Below are 18,226 nucleotides of genomic sequence, written 5' to 3' on the forward strand. Positions count from 1 at the left end.
AGCTTTCATCAAAATATCTATAAGCAGTAAGGTGGAAACTTTTACTGTCTAGCTGCTGGGAGTGTGCATGCGTACGAATGACTCAGCTGAATGCTTGTAAAAATGTATGTGTAATTGCTCAACTTAATAAAGAAATTCACAGGACGCTGAATGGAATATCTTGCAGTGTTTTAGAATAACTGTGTTTATGGTGACCTTCAGGAACGACAACTTCAATTATATTAGAATATTTTTCTGACAAGCCATAGCTTCTTTTAAGCCAAAGGCATGATATTACAAAAGGAAGATAGCCTTTGATTTAAAAATATATAGGACAAGATTTGGAGATGATTCTGTTTGCATTTGGAATCTGTTTGCAAATGACCTCTGCATGCCATATCCTAATCACAAAACTGCTGTTTCTTTGTGCACTTTTTGTGCATTAAAAAAATTGATTTTTTTTTAATGCTGCGCATGTACCAGGAGGAGAGGCTGGTAGTGGAGGCTGTCAAAGAGTAAACCACTTGAGGCAGTGGACTAGCAGAAATGTGTGTAAGTGAGCCTGGCCAGGTGTGTTGATGGGGAAGAAGTAATGTGCAGTGGCACCTCTGAGAGGGGAGAAGGTCACAAGGCTGGTGTCAAACTGGGAGCTGCATGGAAAGTTGAGACAAGTGCCAGAAAGCCTTGGGTGATAAATGGAAAATTATGAGCAGCCTAAGCAAGGTTAGGAAAAGGGGAAATGGAGCTGTAAAATTGCTGTTGCTTAGAAAATGAGCCATGGGCTGTGCAGCAAAGGCTGGACTTCTATGGGGGCAAGGCTCCTCTGCATGATGAATGCCCTGGGGAGAGGAGGAAGCGGAAGCGGGGAAGTATGAGGGGGGGGGTGGGGGGGGGGGTGGTTTGTTGTGTCTTGCCTTGGGATTAGTGTTCTTCAGGTTATTCAGTGAGGAGCAATTAACATCTCTGTTTTCTTTAATCTGCTAGATGCCTTCAAGCAGGTAAATGTCACAGCCACAGGGGCTGACTGAGGGAGGATAAAATTTGTTAATATGAAATAAATCTAATGGCTCTAAACCAGGGTCATGAAAGTCCTGTAGTGAAGGGTGTCTGCCTCTTCAGTCCTCGCTTAAATTTCTGTCCCACTGTTGCCCTTCCCAGGGCAGGAACAATGTCCCTGCGCCCTCTTCCCCAAAGCAGTAAAAGTCAGTTTTGTCTCACGTGTTGGAAACCTCAAGACTGGTTCTGCTGAAAGACCTTCAGATTTATCTGTCACTAACCAGATATGATGACTGTTCTGGGAGACAGCAGACCTCTTCAAACTCTCTGAGTCTTCAGGAGACCAGCCTAGGAACTTGACATTTGTATGTATTTAGCTCTAGAAAGTATTGCCTTGCAAAACAAGATTTTGTATCAAGAAAGGTGATGGAAATACAAGTGCACAGTCAGGAATACTTTGATGTAGCAGTAGCCTGAAGAGATAAGATACATGAAATGCTTATATAGTTTTATGTACGTATTTATGTACATAAAATGGATTTGAAAGAGAATTTCTGATTTGTGCATGTATGATTTCTTTCACTAAAGAATTCTGGGATGTTACCATTGATACTTCGGTCTATTTTTAGACAAACCGATGGTATAGCAAGGCAGCTGGTCAATTATTTGTAAATGCAACAGTAAATGCAGACAATCAACAGCTTAGAGTAGAGCCTAGACAGTGAGGTGGTGACATACCGATTTCCTTGAGACATACAGGTTTTGACACTAGCTAGATACTAAAAAGCACTAGTCGTCAGAAATATTCTTTGTTGCATTCTCTGATTTTTCCTTAATCTTTAGTACATCACAACTCTGCCTGTGCATTAATGTGCACTGTGCAAGCAGGTGTATTTCTATTGCTGTCCCAGCAATAGCAACTTTTTTCTGGAGAAAAAGGGCCGAACTGCTCCAATCTCTTATCTCTTTTTGCAAGCAGCATGCTCCTCAGTGAACACAGATTTGTAGCAGTAGAAATGTACATGCGCTGTCCTTCAATTTGTATTTTAATCGTATCTGGAAAACAAAACTTCAAATAGCACTTCACAATCTTTCTTGAATAATTAGAAGCATCATTTCTATGTATTGTTGAAAGGTATGAGGAATCTAATTTAAATCCAATTTTCAACTGGCCCATGCTTGCTGTTAGTGTTCTTCTGGTGATTGATTATCTGTTCCAAAAGTTGGTGAAATTCTGTTAATTTCTTCTTTCCTTACCCTCTCTCTGTTTTACACTTTTCTGACACTGTCCTAAAAAGGAACAGTGCAGAGGACCACAAGATAGTCCTATTGATTTCAGTGAAACACTTGACTTATCTCAGAACTGCAGCTTTTGTTGGCAGAAGGCTATGCTAATAGATAAAGCTGAGAGTCTAATGTATTCCATAGTGCTGTGCCTGGTGACGGGGAAAAGGCCACTGAACATACCGTATTGCTTTCTGTAGATACACATTTTATATCTTTGTAGAGCAGATTCTGTGCTGCTGCACTTTCTACTGAAAACCGTATGTGACTGTCCAGCGCATGGTTTTGATCTTTACATCACCCCTGCAGAGAGCAGTCTTCACATTCAGTGTTCTGGTGAGAGGCGCAGAAAGAAGGTAACTCCTTCAAAAGTTTCTTATCTCCAGCTAAAAGGCAAACTGGTGGGTGGTATGATATGGTTTTGGACAAAAATGCTGTTGTCTCAATGGATACTGGTGTAGAGAACAGTGGAGAAGGGGTCAGCATCACGCTGCACTGATATGCAGCCCACAGCAAAAGCGATTGGTGTGGTTGGTATTCGGGAGGGAGGCAGTGCAAGGTAATTTTGGTCAACACCACAAATGACTTGTTTAAGTCACTTATAAGGAATCACCATCAAAGGTATTAGCAAAAGTAGGCTTAATATGAATTTGTGGAAGTTCACATTTCCCCCTGTTCTTCCCCTTTTTTGATATAAGATATGGAAAAAAGATGACAACGAAGTTCAATGGCAGGGTTCCCTTTATTACTTATTATGTGGATGAAACATATAAAGGAAAATTGTTAGAATCAAGCTAGTATGATTTACATGGAGACAGAAGATGCAAAAGGGTAAGGGAGACCCTCCCATTGAGTCACTTTTCAAAATGTTATTCAGACTCCTGAATTATACAGGCTCTTGAGAAGACACTTTCACTGACTAGATAAAACCTCAAAATGTCAATGTATGAAGCCTCTTACTTTGTGATGTGTCCTGCACAGCAGCGCATTGCTGCTCTCAAGTAATTGCAAAGAATAGGCGCATACGCCTATAAACTATGAGCTACCAGCTCATATGCTTGGTTTTTTTCCACATCTTATATCAAAAAAGGGGAAGAACGGGGGGGGGGGGGGGGGGGGGAATAATCCTGTGTTTCATCCAGGGGACAGGTGAGGAAAAGGAAAACTTCTCCTAAAAAAAAAAAAGCGCTACCAAAACTCAGCCACAAACTCTGCAGCGGAGGGTGTGAAGCAGCACATCAGACGGGGATGAAAAGACTCTAGAGAGATGAACAAGCAAGAGGGGAGGATGAGAGTGAGGGAAGAAATAAAAGGAAAAGATGTGAGAGGTGGGCAACTGGGGGTGGGAAGTAGAGTTAAAAATGGTTAAAATTGTCAGGAGCTGAAGGGTGTGTTGCACTGAAGAAGGCTGAGAAGAAAAAATATGAGCCAGGTAGAAATCTTTATAATAGATGTTATTTTACCTTCCAGCTGTTCTCACCAGTAAATACACGGTTGCAGGAAGACAGATGAAATAAAGGTTCCATTGGCTGCTGAGGCTCCTGCCAATCCATCCTGAGCATCTCTTGGGAGCGGAGACTTAAGAGTCTGACGTAAGCATGTGAGGAATGGGATGAGAGCAATAAACAGCTTGTTTTCATCTCTGATAGAATAAAATGCTGGCCCAGAGATCACAGGCCAGCGTAACTCATTATGCTATTCAGACCCACTTTTGTTTTTCACTTTTAATTGTATGATAAAGCAGCAGAATGCTTATGGAAGCGTAAGGGGCTTCCAGAGAGGGCTCTGGCAGACTGTGCAATCCTGGATATGAAACAGCAAAACTGAGAGGGGTTGTAAAAAATCTAGTGTTATGATACCTACTTTCTTTTTTCTGTGTCTTACATCATTTCTGAGTTCTGAAAGCTGTCTCACTGTGGTAGGTTGCTTGGTATGGGTGTACCAGCAGATCAGAGTACTAAAAGGATTAAATATCTGTACCTGATGCTTAGCAGGCAAGTGGGATTTGTGAGCTTGTAACTTGTTTGCACCAAGTTCCCTTTTGGGCAAAGTCAGGTTCCAGGATTTCCAATCTAGCACCTCTTGGGAGCTCTACATTAACAAATACAGAAATTCACTTTTGAACACAAACATGTACTTAATAGAATAATCCTTGATTTCAGGGCCTCTCTGAGATGTGGGTTCTTTGTCTGAATTCCTTTGACACAAGAAAATTGAGGGTTTGGGTTTTTTGGGTTTTTTTGTTTTGTTTTGCTATGTTTTTGACTAGGGCTCCACTAATTAAGTAGCAATTTAGTTGCTTACACTTTGAAGTTTCATTCATTACCTGTCCTGTGTTAAGTCAACAAAAGGCTACATCTAAGGCAGTGAGTCTCAGGCCATCACTTTTTTTGGCTGCCTAATTAAATGTAATTACTTTATTTTGTGCCAGGGTTCATACTTGTAACATTGCCTTGTAATAATTTAAATTGCATGTATGCTGCAGGGGGACTGTTTGACGCCACAGCGGAGACGTTCCTGCTGTCCTTCCTTGCCATAGCATGCAAGTCAAAAGTACAGAGACATCATTTTCCTCCCTACTTATTAGCTGCCCTACAGGAGAATCACCAGTAAGGCACTCATTTTATAGGGACAGGATATATAACGGACCCACTATTGTGCCTAAAAATAGGCCGCATTTGGGACATGCTGGGATTAGACACAGAGGGAATCCTAGATGTTTAAAAGTGGGTGACCTTCCCATGGCACACGAGCTTTGCATCCGTTCTCTTTTATTTTATAATTATGACAGATCAAAAGCATTATGCTGCCACTCATTATCTCTTTAGAGGGATTTGAAGAATTACTGTCCTCTTGACAAGCAAAATACTCCTGCTGCTTCTATTTGTTAAGATCAAGCAGCAGACACCCCTCAAACAGAAAAATCACCTGTATTTCATTTTCCCCCTCATGCATTAGGAAAACGGTTGTGGCAGAAAGAGTAAATGAGTAGCCCAGCACAGTTAATGAGCTCTGGTAAAGCTCCCTGACCCATGGAGTAAGTACAAGCCAGTCTGAATTTTTAGTCAGACTTTAATGATTAATAATACGGTAAATCTAGTCTCACTAGCACTAATAATAGGGGTTGCCTTTGGCTCTTTGTTGGCCACTGAAATGAGCGCATCTTCGCGGCATGTCTCGGAGCCCTCCCTTTTTGTCAATGGTGCCAGCAGGTCTACAGTGAAGCAGTTAAAACTAATGTTAGATCTTAAGTCTCTCAAGCTACATTCAAGTTTAAAGGCGGGAAGGGGGGTGGGGGGAGCCAAACAACTTCTGGCTTTCTAAGGGCTAGATAATTTGCAGAGTGTTTGGAGGAACATCACAAAGAGTACAAATGGAAAAACAATTAATCAATTTAATATAAAAGACGGATGGGACTGTTTGTTTCCAGAAGCAATGTCATATCAGCATTTGGGTGCAAACAGGAAGCAGGAGTTCATTTATAGTGTATTTGGTTTGATATAAAATGGCTTGGTGGGGGGAAGGCTGAATTTTTATGGCAGTTTTGCGAGGGGCAGCAAGATAAAAATCAAACAGGCATGTATTTGCTGTGGGGTTTGGTTTGGTTGGGTGCTGTTTGTTTTTTTTAAAATGCTAGAGATAAATAAGATAAATAAAACCTGACTCCTGCTACATACTGTCTCAGTTTAAACACCTTTGGAGGTTCAAGTGCTGGCTATGCCTGAGCTAATTCTTTATCTTGCTGCATGTGCTTGGCATCCAGCCCACTGAATTTATCCTGTCTGTGATAGAGGGCACATGTCACTTGCAGAAAACAGTGGGAGATGTTGGGGAAAATGTTTGCTCTTTGATTATGGTAGTAGGTCATCAGAATTCTAGGCTGTTTCTTAATCTGCGGCAATACAGGGCAGGGGAGACTATATGTTCAGCTGATCTTCTGTGTATGTTTAGGACCCCATTATATGTTGTATCAAGAGAGTATTTTATATGAGGGATGAGGATGTTAATCTCCACAGAGCAGGCTAGACAGCATGAAAAGCATTTCAACTTTGCCTCAGTAGGTACATAAGATAAGCCATATAATTCTTTTTTTCATTTTTTACTTACTTTTATACCCTCTTACAGCCCTGTTTGTCATCTCATGATGGCATAAGCTTGTTGAAATAGGGAGCCTATCAGTCTGTGTTCAATTTTAGATGTAGGGATATTGTGATTGATTTAACTTCTTCCATTGATTATCAATTTAAATCAGGTCCATTTAGAACGTTGCATGCAAGTCCTCAGACTCAGACCTCCTTAACGGGCTTACGTAACCAAATTCGTTTAAGGATGAGGTAAACAAGTTTGTGGTAATACAGGGGGAAAAGTCTTTATGCACACCCACTGCAGAGTGTCAGAAGTGTGCTTTGCATGCAACTAGTGGTTTGGTTGGAGAGGAACATAGACCTGTGCCTACTGCTGATGAAAAAGCTTGAAACAAATGGAAAATGCTTCTGCTCAAATTCTGCCTCTTATGAGGCAGCGTCTGTGCTATGTTGGCAGTGCCAGGGAGATCAGACTCTGCGTTAAAGGAGTAGTGGAGGGCTGTCTTCATAGCTAAGTTTGTAGAGCCTCCTAAACCATCAGGGCCATGATTAGGTATGTCTGCCCCAGTAGAGATTATGGGCTATGGAAATTCAGTGGCAGAAGTAGCGCTGCAGTGGGGCCATTCATGCAGAGCAGGCTGAGGTGGTCTATCTTGCTGCTTCAGACGGGCTGTCTTAGATGAGCAGGCAGGTGGCAGAGCTATTTAAAGCCAAAGAAACGAGGAGAAGCTGAGTGCTTCTATAAAATGTAATCTGCTCTGCATTTTCTTATCCAAGCTATAAGAGACCTGTACTAAGAGAGCTTGAGCTGGTCCCCATCTTACCTCCACATTTCTTACCTCTTGCTCTGCTGAGGTTCAAGGCATCCAAGTATGGCTGTGTCCTGCTGGAGAATTACTGTGGGGAAGAATTTATACATTGTACAATAGAAGCTAAAAAGAAAGAAACTACTTGTGTGAGAATCGTGAGCCGGTTTTCCCGTTTCTGCAAAAGAACAAATATGACCCAAATTGCTAAGCAAATATGCAGCGAATTAAAAAAGCCCACCAAATGTGGAAGCGTTAGGTGGCTTAAACCAATGTATAATGGAGTGTCTTTTACTGCGGTTAGATTAATACTCGCGTTCTATATTTGCTTCCTAGCGCATGGTTTCAAGCGCAGCTTCCTCTAGGTTCAGTGCTCTCGGTAGGCTCTTGCAGGATGACTGGCAGTTTCTTTTCCAAACTGAAGAGTCTCAGTCTAGACTGTTGTTCCTTGTCCAGGAACTATTCTGTATTTTTTATAAGACTGCTCTGACTTACCCCCCCCCCAGCACTATCTGTTATAGCCTTTTCTGAGATGAGCAGACCAGAGCATTCAGCTTGTGGGTAAACCATGGATTTGACAGTGTAATGATTGTCTTCATCTGCTGTTTCCTTCTAATAGTTCCTAATGTTTGAATAACTTTTTGACCTCTATTGAACGTTGAGATGTTGGTTTTGTGTACTGCCTGACTATATCATCAAGTTTTGGTAATGGTCGACTCAGCTGTCACTATTTCCATGCATGCAGTTAGAAATTATTTTTCCCCCCCTTATGCATTGTTTTACATATCAGATCAATTTACATTGGTATATTTTATTGCCCAGCTTTTCAGTCTGATATGATCCTTTAACAATTCTTATCAGCCCTTATTGTCTTAAATTGCTGAGTGTCATTAGCAGACTTTATCATCTCTCTGCTCAGATCATTTTGTTAGTGTGTTGGATAAAGTTAACCATTCAGATATAGTCAGGGCAAGTCAGTTCGCACATAAACTATTCGTGAGACGGTTCTTACATTGGGTGTAAGTACTGTTTGGCTCCCTTAATGTTACTTGGATTGTTACCCACCGTTACATTTGTAGGAGTTATTTGGACCCAGTATGGAACTTGTGAGGCCCTAAGAAGTCTCTCCTCCAGCTGTGATCCTGTTGCTCTCAAACAGATTTGAGTGGATTTGGGCGAAGCAGTCACATTGTCTGCCTCCAATGGATTTCTGGGCTGTGTATAGACAAGATGTGAAGCCAACATCCAGATCGTTGTTTGCCAGGAGCCGATGAGGCTCAACTTGAACATCAAAAATACCAAAACAAAATACTTCCAGCCCCTGTGTCCTGTTATCAACAGATGGTATTGATAGGCTGTTCCACAGTAAAACAACAAAGGTCTAACCAGGATCTTTAACAAATTGCTAGTGGGGAGGACAGGAGGCAGGATAAAGGAAGAAGAAAGATGATGCCTTTGAACAGAAAGGAAAGAAAGGGAAAAGATAATGCTTAAAGTTTTATAATTGTACAAGACCTGGGGCCAGCAAGAAAAAGAATTCATCCTATTGGAGACCCACAAATGGTAGTAGAGTGCAAGGAGAGGAATGGAACTGGTCACAAAATTTTGAAGCCCTTCCAGTATTAGGAACCTTGAATGATATCAGGGGCTACCAAACCATTCAGCAGCAACTATAACGTAGTTTATTTCAGTTTTCTTGTATAAACAGCAAATGTCACCTGATCTGGTGTTATTGCACTGAGTTTCAAAAGTGGAACTACATTTTTTGACAAAATTGTCATTTAAAAATAGCTTTGTCTTTCTACCAGCTCCAAAGACAGGATTAGGTGAGGGCACCTAATCTTGAGAATAGGGAAAGCAGGGCTATAGGGAACCACAGACTGGGAAGCCTGGCATAAGAACTGGGTAGATAAGGAAGAACTGTGCTCTAGATCAGGCTTACCTGATGCTTTAATAAACATCATGTATCTCAGAGGGGCCAGTGGTGTGTAGGCAAAATCAAGGTAAGTCTCACAGATTTTGAGTTCTTTGAGGGAACCCCGTTGCTGTGTGTCCCCTCGTTTCCAGTTAATACAAATTTTGAAAAAGTGTTTGGCAATTAAAAGCACTGTGGGATGAGAGGGAAAGTATCAACATGGTGAGTGATTAGTTAAAAGACAGGAAAAATTGAGCAGGAGTATGTAACCAGCCTTCAGAAAGGAGACAGATCATCAGCAGGTTGTGCAAGTATTTGTTCAATATTCAGCATACAGAGAAATGAGTGGGAGAACCATATGGTGACAAAGTTTGTTGATGATACCAAGCTTTTCCAGGAACAGGGTTGAGGACCAACTATGATGGGCTGCAAACAGACATTGGGACTAAATGACTAATGTGAGAAGACATACAAAGCAGCAAAAGTGGTGGTACATGAGAGGGTGGGGGAAGTGCACTTACAGCTCTATGCTGATTCTTTCCACCCCGGTTAAATTAATAGTGCTATGAAAGCACTGGCTGAGTGCAGTAGCAGTTGAAGGAGGATATAAAATGTCAGGAGTTGACTGTAACACTATGAATCTGTCGTAGGTCAGTGTAGAGCAGTCTATGCAATTCTGGTCCCCTCAGTTCCTGAAAGGAAAAGCCCAGAGGAGGCTGATGGGATAATCAGAGGTCTGGTGTGACTTCTGTATGAGCAATGACCAAATAGGAGGACTCATCAGCCTAGAAAAACACTCAGAAGGATGTGATAGAATTATATGAAATAAGTAGTGTCACGAAGAGGGTGACTGCAGACGAACTGTTCAATGCCAGTATAAATACTTTCTTTTCCCTTTGTAACCAGGTTTCCAAGTTCTGATTAAGATCTCAAATGTTGGTCTTAGTCTGCTAATATCTTTTGCCTATGAGTGATGGTGCTGCAGAGTGGAATGGATCACAAGCAAAAAGCTGGTACATCTGTAAGTGTTTTAAGGTTTGGTGCATAATTTAAAAACCCTTTAGCTGAAATACTGTCTATACTTTTATGCAGCAGAATATCAATCTTGGAGCAGTTGCAGAAGAAATTACTTAATATTGAATTTTCTTGCCTTTAAATTTGAATTATAATGATATACTGTTGTGGCTTTGCATTTTACAATACAACTCTAAAAATACTACAGAAACACTTTAAGATTGTATGTCTTATGTTTGTAATGTCTCTCTTGGCAAATGGTGTGCATTATAAAGATATAGTGTAGCTGTATTGAAGGTACATGTTACACCCAAAAAATCCTCATTAAAACCAGATTATATATTAATCATAAATGGATCTTCTTTTTGAAAACTGAAATTGTTCTTAAAGCACCTATCAAAAAAAAGTTCAAGTAACAACCCCCTTTTTTGCTTATCATGCTGTTGCTGTTTTCTTGAAACTTTCAAATAACTAAATGTTGCAAATCAAATTTCGGTGTGCTGCGTAGGGAACCCTGCATTCTTTCTCTATGTACAGCTTTTGCATCTCAAATTTATTATTGCATGTCAGAGGAGAGTGTGTGTATATATAAGAACAAGGTGGTGCATGGAGATCTGAGGAGAAATTCTGAAGAGTAGATTAAGTGTTTTAACTTTACAGTCTGGAGGTTGTGATAATTCAAAAATATGTCTTGGGGGGTTATAAAGAACTTTTTTCAGGTATAAGGTAACACTAGTAAACAATGGTTAGCAGAACTGTTGAAAATATTGAGTCCATTTAATCTACAAGAGAATCCTTTGAAATCCAAGAAATGTATAATAAGGGTTGCTGTAAAAGTGGGGTGAGAACATGCCAGATTTCCTCTTAGGCAAACGTTTTGTTCCCAGTCAGGCAGACTGGATATTCAGCATCTGAAATAAAAAGTGTCTTCAGAAGCCACCAGCAGTACCTGACTTACTCTGTCTCTCCATGTAATTGAGTCACGTGTCACGTGTTCAGTCATGAGGCTTATCCTTACTCAAACCCTTTCCTTGATCTGTGTTACTCTGGCTTCATTATTCTTTGCTCTGATGAATTGTAATCATCAGACTCTTGATTTCTCTTATTTTGATTGCTGTTTCTTGTGTTACCCTACAGCATTGTAAATGCTGCCATTTTCTCTCTTCATGTCCCTTGGACTATTTTACCACTCTGTACCTCAAACACGTACTTCCATCTGTGAAGTTGCTGCCCAAATTCTTTCACCCCTGTTTTCTAGTACAAACTTTTTTAGCCTTTGAGGTTTTTGCACTTTGACCTGTCTGTAACACAAGGCCTAACTCACGCACTCCTGGTCCCTCTTTCCCATGTGTTTCAGGCTCTACTCTGAATTCCGTTATGTTCACAGTGCCATCCAGGACTGCTTGTCACCTTCTCCATGATGGGATACTTTAAAAAGAAAAAAAGTAGGTCAGTTTGTTTAAAACATTTCCTCTGAATTTATCTTTCAAACTGTGTTTAGTTTTTAATGGGTGTGAAAAGCTATGCTGATGACTGAAGGCCTGGCCTGTTTCCTAGGTAAGCTCTGACCAAGTTTTGCTGCCGAATGATGCAAACGTTTATAAGACACTGCGTTTTATAAACAGTGGAAAGGACAGAGAAGAACTGCTGTAAACACAGTCAGAACAGGAGGAAGGCCGTTCAACTATTGACTACATGTTTTTGCTGTCAACTTCTCGTTTCAGTTAATCTCTGGAAAACTAAGGTGTTTCAGCATAAGTGTCTGTAGTTATACGCTTGATCGCTTCATGAGTGTATGTATGGCAAATATTTCTGTCATTAGACTGGGATAGATACTGCAGTTAATTAGTCACTATTGTGCTTTGTTGCTTCAGCAGCTGCTGAGGACAGTTAGTGATGGCATTGCTTTAGGCTGGGAGGGAAGTGAGGAAAAAGGTTGTTGCAGTAAGTGCCTTGCCTCCTGTTTGTAGCTTGTCCGGTTGCATCTTGCCAGACACACAGACTCCTCCAAGTACTTTCACAATCATCTCTTGTCTCTTCAATTACCACTTCCTCCTCCCCCTGCCTCTCTCTTCCGTTTGACCTTCTGGTAATTCCTCCGGCGCTAGTTCAGAACGGTGCAGTAGGCTATACTACCCCCTCCAATTAAAGATATAAGTATGTTGCACATTAGAAGTTACCTAACAAGGCTCTAAACCCCCCTCAAATGAAAGCCCGCAGTCTCATTGATCTTGCTTGACCCACTTTGAATCCCAGATTTTTGTAGGTTGCAGTTAACTGTCTGTCACAGCAATATCTATCAGGTTTTTGGAACTTTGCTGTTGCTTTGCTTTATTACATTGTGCTGTCAGCCAGGAGTAGTAGGCTTATACTTCCAGATTCAGGCACAAGCTGATTTCCTAGGTTCACATATTACACTCAGGGTTTATTTTTAATTCGTAAAGATCACTTGATGTAATGATCAGCAATCAAAGAATATGCAATTATCACTCTTGCAAACTTTCCTGTGCCTCAGTAATTAAACCAACAAATTAGTTAAAGGCTCCAATGCGGAAGAAGATTGGTAGACTGTGGTCAAGACACACATTTACAGATTTTCCCTTAAGCTGCTTTTCTTGAGAAGCTTTGATAAAGACCATATGATATCAATTATCATTAACTCTGTGTGGTTTCTCTGCATTTGGAGCTCTCAGACGTTAGTAGACAGGAGCCCTGTGTTAAGTCTTTAATGTATAACTGGTATTTATGCTGCATAGCCTATTCTCATTTTGATTTGTCAGCTGACATTTGAAAGGGAAGATTTGAGACAATTTATATGTGCAGACTGTGGCCTGTTGTGCTGAGTGACACTTCCTCCTCTGATCCAATTTGACACAGAGCTATTCTAACAGCAGCAACAACATATTTTAAATGCCAAATTCAAACCCAAACATTTTAATTATACCTCACGTTCAGTTACTGCCTGAAAAATTGAAGGATGCGTTTTGTTAAGGTGTCACTGCCTGAGCTTGACAACAAAGTCAGCATGATTTAATAAACTGATGTAAATCCTCTCTTCAGAGAGTGCACACTCACATAAAGCCCCTAAACATCAAAGTCTCTCTTGTCTTGAGCTCTGTTCTACAGTCCATCAGTGCGAGCCTTCCTTCACAAGCAGCAGAAGGAATTCAGCAAACATGTAGATGTGATTCATTCTTAAGATCTTCAAATATGTGGATGAGTCACTGATAAGTACATGTAAATTGTGCTGACCAGATTTAGTGCAGCAACCAGCACTGGAAATTACAGGATGTAGCTGGGAACAGATGAGGGAGCCTGAAAACTCTTATAACTGAGGAAGTACATATAAAAATCCCCAGCAGTCTAGAGAGTTCATTTCACTGGAATCACAAAAGAAAGTCTACATAATTAATTTTACTAGGATTTAGACAAGTTTAGGCCTGATAGTTCACAACTCCTCTTTGGTGCTTTTTCAGTTTGGGAGCTCTCAACAATTTAGGAGCAGGGGGATGAGGAGCAAACAAAAACCCCAAACCTGTAACTTTTTGGAAGGTGAAAGGCTGTGTATGATAGGCAATATCGGCTCATATGTTAGCTGAGCTTTATGTCCATGTCTCATCTGGATGCTGTGAGCTTGGGGGGAGTGGGAGGCTGTAGCATGGATGCAGATAACCAGGAGGCAGAAACGTCTTAATAATGTTGTCTTCATGTTTTCATTATACTTTGATTATTTATTTTTTTATTATCAACAGGTAGACCTAGATCATATAAAAGCTGAGGGAACCTTGAAAGTTTTCCTCTTGACGTTTTGTTTATATGGCAGAACCCATGGTTTGCTGCTTTGCATCATATGTAAGAAAGTACGATTTCAGGGACAAAGAAGGAAGAATTATGTTTGAACACACCAGGTACTCTCAGGTAATTTTCTTCAACCTAGACAGCAAAACAGTGTGCAGCATTTTATACCCTTGTTGGTAGAGAAATAAACTTCTGACTTCCAAGAGAAATTTGGAGACTTCAAATGACACTTCTATAGATTACCTTAGCCAATTTAACTGACAGCTACCTGAGAGTATCACCTGCTGCTATTTGTCTTTCTGACTTAGCACATCATCTTGAGGCAGTCTGATGGCTACTATGCTTTGTGTCATGTTTTACTTAGGGCTTTTCTTCTGTTCTTCTAAAGCTTGCATGTTTGTTTTTTGTTTTAAGCTATGGTAGTCAGCATGAAGTAGTACAGGTGGTGTTTTCAAGTATCATAATGTAAAACCTGTGTATGTTTTGCAGCTACTAAATATGCAACAAACCCGCCTGTTAAGCAGCCAAATTTCTGCTTGATGTCAGCACACACCAGGGCTCCACCTGCACAGCAGGTCTGGGCTTGACCTTGTGATTTTTCACACTGATTCATCAGAAAGTTATCTGGGATGTTGCTATAATCGTGATGTAATTGGAAAATCTTATGCTATTCAATCACCTTCAGCCACCTACTCCCATATCTATATATGAGCAAATATCTTCAAGGGACAGCATGCCAGGGATGTGGTTTCCCACGGCTATGAAGAAGAATTAAGTGGGTTCCAATTTTTTCTCAGAAAGTTTCAGAACTTTTGGGTTATTGGATGCTACAACCAAAAATACCAATTCAACAGCTTTTAAAAATACCATCACCTTTTTGCTAGACATCATTTAAAATAGTGGTGCTGCCTTAATGTTTCCTATTTTTCAGCATTTTCAGTCTTCCCTAGCCATCTCTTAATGATGTTCTGAAAACCTCAACGCTGGGCTTGAGAGTTTGCATTTTAGCTTCAGATGTCTAATCATTCTTGCTTAGTTGATAGAAATGCTTGTCCTATACTTCTAATTTTCTTTTCTCAACCGAAGGTAGTGGAAGCATAGACAGGCACAGATTTACCTTTTCTTCCCAGATTTTCCATGCCAGGTTACACACTGCATTAAATAAGAACGTGAGAATCCCCTGTTTCTTCTGTGAAACTCTAATATTTGCAGTGTCCTCTGACCCAGGCAAGATACAAGCCTGTAACACACAGTATAAACTTAACAGATTACAGGTTTCTGTAGCAACCCCTGATGTTATTGAATGACAAGGCCTGGGTTTTTCACTTGAATTATTGCTAATTTCAAACTTCAGACTACCTGCATTAAATTTAACATCCTAGCATATAAAGGGCTGGTTTAATACAAGACTTGAGTCCCTCCAAGAAGGTGGAATTCCAAAATGATGCTAAATTCATGATGAGACTGAGCCGAGTGGTTGATCCCATGGTGTCTTCACCAAGAGAAGTTCTCTTCACACATGGAGCCCATTCCTAGAAGTTAGAGCCTGAGAATTTGCTGCCCCACTAGATGACCCAGGATTTTGGTAAAACCTTTCCCAAATAACGAAGCCACTAGATGAAAGAGTAAGTGGCAGTGTAGCAGCAGTAGAAATGGAGAGAGAGGGAAAACAAAGAGACTTACTTTCACCAGCCACTTGGAAACTATTCCATGTTTGAAGAACTGTGACGGGCAGCTCAGAAGAAAACCCAGACAGGGGAGATGAAAATTTCCACCAGCAACCTGAAAACAAGAGACTTTGGAATGCATGCCTGTGTTAAAGAGGCTGGCCCCTGTCTTAAACATAGTCCTTGCTTAACCAAACTTAGCTAAGAAAAGCTTGCGGTGCTAGAGACATGCAATTTCTGAGCATAGTTAGCGTTGTAGTGAGAGCCACCAAAGAAATAAAAATTTAAATGCATCAAAACAGAAGAAATGCTGTGTTTTGTTTGGATAGCTTTGCTGTTCACAATGATTTGAACTAAAGGAAATAAATAATTTTACATCAAAACTTTTCATGAATTACCCTAGTCTTTCCATGTTGATAGCAGGTTAAGGCAGGAAAAAGTTCTTGCATCAGTCTCACACTACTACTGAGATTATGCTTAGTGAAGCTAGGAATTAATTATATTTGCCAAGATACATCCTGTCCATTCATTGAGCTTTTTGTTATTGCTGCATTTTTTTAATCTTCCTCAACAAAATTACATTTGCTTACCCTTTGTCTAGGCTTTTACTATTTACACAGACCCATCTACACTAAATACGCATATACTATAAAGCCTTCAAGGCAATACTCTTAATCTGTTGGGTTTGTGCAATGAAAGTTGAATAGGTTACTGAAATCCATAGTGATTCCATCACCTCTGCTCCTTAAGCTAAAACCTGTTGGGATATATCCTACAATACCCTTTTCTGAATTTTCAGATTCTTATGAAACAATACTTAAAAGGATGTGGGCATTAGCTTTAAAAATCCCATTAGTAAACTGGATTATCATCCTCACAATGTATGGCTCTGAAGCAGACACTGGGAATCTAAAAATAAGGTGCTGTTTTAAAGACTCTTGTGGAGAAAGCATGCCCTCAAACTTCTCTCAACTCACATGGACCATCTTTCACTGCCTCACTGTGTGGCTATGTATTGTGGTAGTCATGACAGGCTGCACGGCAATTACACTGTGTTTCATGCAGGTACAGCTCTGCCAGCCCTGCACAGCTTGCACTCTGGAAGCTAAAAATAATAATAAAAAAATTAAATATAGTTTTGTCTTCTAAAAAGAAAATATTTTTTTTAAAAAAAGACAGCCCTAGGAGGATTGATTAATAATTGGTAACGTGATCACCATTTGAATAAGACCTAGGCAAAGAGCCTCCAGTAGAGGGAGTGACCAAATTAAAAATCCCATCTAAACAGCTTCTGAATTATAAATTGCCAGTAAACATTTTCACTCCTCCAGTGTATGTGCCCTGGGAAGCATCTTAAACATGACTGTCTTACAGAGCCTCATGCATGAGGCTGACAGTCACACTCCCACATGTGAGCCAATGCAATTCAGTGACATTTAAATATGTGAACAGGTTTAAGAAGAGTTTTTTCTTTCTGCAGTTCATGCATTGTGGCTGCTGTCATCCATGTTTACTGCTCTGCATTGCAATATTCAGTACATCACAGCCATGCATGACACTAATCACACTGCCTTTCCGTTCAAAAGAAATCAAAAAATCCTAGCTTTGATCCTCAAAACCCTCCCTGTGCTGGTCCAAATACAAGTCATAGTTTCTTCTCCTTCAAGAAAGATATTCTGACTAATCACAAGGATTGGTTAGCTTTTGGGTAGCACCTAAAACACCAGTAATGACATCTTTGAGGTACCTGGGTATTTCCCTGATGATGAGACTAATCTGTCCTCTTTCAAATCCATCTGTATCAGCCTTCCAGTCACCCGGGCATATGCACCTAAAAATGACTCTCTTCTTCAAAGGCAGCTCAGAGAAACTACTGAAGATGAAACATAAAACCCCATTTCTCAGTGAACTTTGTAAATGCACATTCTTTCCATCACATCTCAGTTTAATCTTTCCGCCCCGCCCCATAAAGTCTTTTTACATACAGCATGAGCTCTGAACTGGGATCTTCATGTTGCACGGCATCAGACAGTGGAGATACAGTTTCAGAAGCCTCTGTGCAGACACTGACTGAACAGTTCAGAGCAGTATCAAAACCTGTTCTAATATAAAAAATAGTATATATTCTATTTAAAATGTGATTAGAAAAGCAGTATTTGGGAATTCTAGGGAAATGCTGCACTTGAGAAAAGAATCGGGGTCAGTGGGGGGGAGGAGAGAGAACCGCAGCATAAAAAGAACTTCCAGCACTGAGTTTAAATATAGTTTTTGATAGACAACTAGCTTTTGAAATGATCCCTTACCTTTGTGCTTCCTTGCAGCTTGCAAATGTAGGTTTTTTTCTTTTTGCACCCCAGATGAGCTGTGTGTAAAGTAGTAGTCCCATTTCAGGTGAATTTTTAAGTTCTATAAACTTCATAATTGTAGCACACAAACACTTTTTCCCAAAGACAAACAATATAATATCCTCTGGGGAAAACAAGAGGACTCCAAGTTTAGAAAACAGGCTGGAGTGATCATTAGTGAAGCACAATTTCATGGCAGGAAGTCGGCTTGGATCCCGTCTATGTATCCCAGACATTTTATGGTCTGGATACAGAAAGCTCATATGGTGAATGTTGGGGTTTTTAACAGCCATATTTTGGGCCCATAAAATAACCAACTACAACAGTTAATTTTCAC

General features: G+C 40.3%; 1 long non-coding RNA gene across 1 annotated transcript in view; it reads left to right on the forward strand.

Annotated features, from left to right (window-relative positions):
- Window positions 1-13,699, forward strand: part of LOC119153793 — a 43,713-nt gene extending 30,014 nt beyond the window's left edge. The window contains exons 3-5 of the long non-coding RNA XR_005106219.1: window positions 9,972-10,086; window positions 11,437-11,528; window positions 11,637-13,699. This is a non-coding gene — a long non-coding RNA (uncharacterized LOC119153793). The remainder of the gene's footprint in view (window positions 1-9,971; window positions 10,087-11,436; window positions 11,529-11,636) is intronic.
- The last annotated feature ends 4,527 nt before the right edge of the window (window positions 13,700-18,226 follow it).

The sequence above is a fragment of the Falco rusticolus genome, chromosome 9 (genome assembly GCF_015220075.1).
Source record: "Falco rusticolus isolate bFalRus1 chromosome 9, bFalRus1.pri, whole genome shotgun sequence".
Classification (NCBI taxonomy): Eukaryota; Metazoa; Chordata; class Aves; order Falconiformes; family Falconidae; genus Falco; species Falco rusticolus.